Source organism: Nycticebus coucang, chromosome 11 (genome assembly GCF_027406575.1).
Source record: "Nycticebus coucang isolate mNycCou1 chromosome 11, mNycCou1.pri, whole genome shotgun sequence".
Classification (NCBI taxonomy): Eukaryota; Metazoa; Chordata; class Mammalia; order Primates; family Lorisidae; genus Nycticebus; species Nycticebus coucang.
Genome location: NC_069790.1, coordinates 22009250 through 22013622, shown reverse-complemented (window position 1 = coordinate 22013622; position 4373 = coordinate 22009250). Strand labels below are relative to the sequence as shown.

The window sequence follows — 4373 nt, the reverse complement described above, 5'->3', positions numbered from 1 at the left end:
AATGTGAGCTCCCTAAGGGCTGAGACCTTATCAGTTTGGACTACCACAGGATTCACAATGGTTCACTCAGTTCCTGGGACAAAGCTAATAAATAAATATTATGAAATTAATGAACTAATGAAGGGGAGAGACACTTTAGGCCAGGAAGCAGTTGTAAGGCCCCTACTAAGAGAAGAGAAAAAGGGGGCATTGTCAAGTAAAAGTCCAGTTTCCCCCACTTCTCCCCATGCCTGGCCATTGGCTGAGCACAGGGTTTACAGCTTCTGTTGAGGTCTCCAGAGCACAGCTGCGTATTACCCTCAGGCCCCACTTGAAAGGGCCTGGAAATCCAGCTGGCAGAGATGGACCCTTAGGCCTTCTCTGGCTCTGAACATCTACAGCTCAAAGATTATAGCAGATATCCTTCAAGTCCCCAGGCCTGTGCTGGGCCCTGAGGGGGTTATGAAAGGGGCACTTATGGTCTGAGTGGTCCCTCTGCACGGTCCCTTGTGGGGAGAGCAAACTGTCTGTGCGTGTCCTGGACACTTCTCCCTCATGATCCTGAGCCATGACTCAGCAACTGGCCTCTAGTATCCTTCTGGGACAGCCCTGCAGACCCTGCTCTGGTGACTGGGGTTCCACATTCTGCCACCACCCTGAGCTACCTCTATTTTAAAAAGTGAAGGAAAACAGGTCTGTGTTTGGGTCATTTACCATAAAGTCAGTAAATAAACTGGCCAGTTACGGGGGGAGGTATTTTTCTCAATCTGAGCAAGATTTCAGTTTGCAAATTTCCAAGAAGCTTCAAGAAAAGCTAACCCCATTGAGAGAGTAAAAATAGAACAAAGACACAGAAGTTATACCCAAGAAAATGAGGGTTCTTCTTCTTTGCTCTGTTAATGACAATGGGCTACTCTGGGTTCACATGATCCTTAAGACATGACCGTCATAGACAAGACCCAGTGCCATGGGGGTTCTACCAGCATGGAGGCCCCAAGGAAGGGGAAGCTGGTTACCCAGGGACAATGAGGAACCTCAAGAAGCTTTCATAGCAAAATGGTATGTGTCATAAATGGACTAAAAAGTACCAAAATTCATTTCAGGAAGAGAGCGAAGCAGATGCAGAGACATGGAAAGCAGAGGAACTCACATTCAGCCAAAGTCTACTGCATAGGAAGTGTAGAGTCAGGATTGCTTTGACTATCCAGCTCCGGATGGCTGAGAAGCCCTAAGTGTGTGGAGAGACAGGAGGTGGAGGGAGATAGGATGGTGATGATGAAGGTGAGGAAGGCTGAGGAAGACTGTGGGAGGCATAGGTGCCCTGCTGAAGAATCAGGATGCCATCTCATGAGAAAGGGGAGCTGCCAGGGGTGTTGAGCCCAGGAATGGTGCTCTGTCCTGGAGCACATGCTCTGGAGATGATGGCAGACTGGGAGTGTTAGAAGACTAGGTCAATAATTAAGCAAGAAACTATAAGACGTGCTTTTATTGGCAACATTTTGACTAAATTGGAATTATGCAGAGATGGGCCTTGTAGAAGGATGACACACACATTCATTAAACTTTCCATATTTTTCGTGTTTGTAGGGTTAGAGTCTCCCTCGGGAAAGATGAAAAGTTCTGCAAACAGATGGAGGTGATGTGATGGTTGCACAGCAACGTAGCTGCACTTAATGCTCTAGAACTGTACACGTACAAATGATTAAAACAGTAAATTTCACATATATTTACCACACTAAAGAAAGCTATCAAAATGGAAAAAGAGTCTGAATGAATGCTGAAGAGCTTGGACGGAAAAACGTTACAAATTCTAGAGTCATTTTGTAAGAGCAACCCACAGAACTTGCTGATTAATTAGATGAAGGACAGAAGAAAGAAGGAGACTAATGGCAACACTGAGCTCTCTGTGATGCACGACTGCTGCACTCTACGATGTAGCCTGGTTGGGCAATAAATGATTGGGGGACCCTCGTTATTGGTGGATGGCAAGCTAACAGAAGACCTGGTACTGTCTTTCCACATTGGTCCTAAGTACAAAGACAGTATGACTTGGGCCCAACTCCCTAAAAGCAAAAGGCCTTTCTTAACTTTTCAGTTGTGCACATGGTGGATGGTCAATAAATAGTTCAATTATTGATCAATAAAATACTGAGGTTGCAATTGTCCTAAACCATTAACTTTTCCTGGTGGATGTTACCCTACCTTGTATAGACTTTTATTTACCTGGGAAAGAATTTTTCCTGTTCTAGAAAATATTCAACTTAGGGTTAAACTCACTAATAATTTTTTTCTCATTTTTCCTCACTGCAGGCATAAAAATTTCAAAAAAAAAAAGTCCCTGGGCAGTTATATAGAAAGAATGGAGATGTTCCAAAAGGCCCCGAGGTTTCCTCGAGCACTCAGAGGGGTTCACTGAACAAGAATGGGAAAAGGCGATGAGAGGCAGTTTTAGCGCTGTCGTTAATTAAGTTATATTCTAAAAATTATTGAAAGCAATTAGTGCTTTGTCAGCTGCTGCAAACTGGAGCTCTGATTTTTTTTAAACTAGTGATTCTCAAGAGGGAAAGCATGCTGTTATAAAATAAAGCTCTGCTTTGTCCCCAAATCTTTTATTCAAGGATCTTAATATATTCAAAACATTGAGCAATGTTAAAGAAGAATATAAATTTTTATATTTATCAAAGAGAATAAAGGATACAAATTTTGCTGATGCTTTCAAATCATAAACATTTTGTTAGGCATGGATTATATTAAGCAAGAATTGGTATGATATATTGTAAAAAATGGGCACAAAAGAGGGAAAAGGATATTATATTTTTTAAGTGTCCACTAATTTTCAAGCACTGTGCTTGGCACTTTAAATATGGTCACATCTGATTCTCAAAAATCTCACAAATCTTGAGAGATTTATATCATTAACTCCATTTTACAAAACTTTGACTGAGGCTGACTGTGTTAGTTCTCTGTTGCTACATAACAAATTACCATGAACCTGGTGACTTAGAACAATAGACACTTATTATCTCATAGTTTCCATAGATCAAGAGTCTGGACATGGCTTCACTGGGTCCTCTGCTTAGGGAAGGCACCTCAAAGCGTTGCCAAGGGTTAGGGTATCATCAGAGGCTGGACTAGGACAGATTCTTGTCTAATACTTTTCAGGGTCTTGGCAGAATTAATTTCCCTGTGGCTATAGGATTCAGATTCATGGAAGCTTGCTCCCCAAAGCCAGCAGTAAAGAGTGACTCTAGCAAGACAGACTCTATGTTCTATGTAATCACATACATCCCATCACCTTGGCCACATTGCATTGTTTAGAAGCAAGTCACCAGCCCAGCCCACGTTTAACGGGAGAGAATCACACATAAGCTTAAAAACCAGAGGCAGGGATCTCAGATGACGTCTTAAAGACTGTCTAAAGTCAAGGTCATACAACAAACAAGTAGCAGAGGAGACCCAGGTCTTTCTGACTACAAAGACTATGTCTGGTTTCTAATCGTGGCTGTACCTCTAACCATCTTGTTTACATTGAGGAAATTGCTTAACTCCACCAGGTTCTAGCCTTTTCAATTATGAAAAAAAGTTGCTCCATCCAGCTAATCTTTAGGGTGACATTCAGTTTCTATTGACTGGAATCCTACAAGCAAGTATAGGGGCAGGTGTAGTTGAGAGCTCCCTCCCTCCACCCCTCATGCTCAGCCAAGTGGGAGTAGCCCTCTCTCCTCACAGTAGGGAGCCACCAGCTATTTTAATATTCTGTTTTGTAATTTCTGCAGCATCATCTATGGCATTGTGATCCGAACTATATGGATTAAAAGCAAAGCCCATGACACAGTGATTTCCAACTGCTCAGGTAAGTCTCTGATCTACATTGCAAACTTGGGGCCACGGTTAATTTGTTCCCACGGGGGTTTTCCTTTAGCAAATGTGAGCTAGGTCTTCCTGGATACACAAGCCTGAAGAATTATATAGGACCCAGCTGGCAAACCAGAGCCACTAAGGTCTGTCCCAGGCAGACAGACTCTCTTTTCACTGTGTGGCCTCCCTGAGAACTGGGAGAAGGAAAGGGAGACTTCGGGCCCGGCCAACTGTACCAGCAGAGAGTCCCTCCAAGCAGCCTTTGAGGCAGGATCTGAGTGTCATCCCAGCCACACCCTGAAGGACACAAAGATAAAAAGAGTCTATCTGAGGAGGACATCACATGTTCAGCTTGAATTTATGAATGCTAAAACTGCCATTTGTCCATAAAACGATCCTAGACTCTAACTCAATAAAGCACACTCCATACTTTCCCCACTGTCCCAACACACCGCCTCAAACCGGACTGAGCCTGAGATCACCTTCCACAACCCTTTTCTGTAAACATATGTGGCAGGCTCCCAGCAAACGCTACT

The 4373-nt window shown here is 43.3% G+C and overlaps 1 pseudogene; it reads left to right on the top strand.

Moving 5' to 3' along the window:
* The first annotated feature begins 1459 nt into the window (after positions 1-1459).
* LOC128560577 (uncharacterized) lies at positions 1460-1555 on the top strand (annotated as a pseudogene).
* The last annotated feature ends 2818 nt before the right edge of the window (positions 1556-4373 follow it).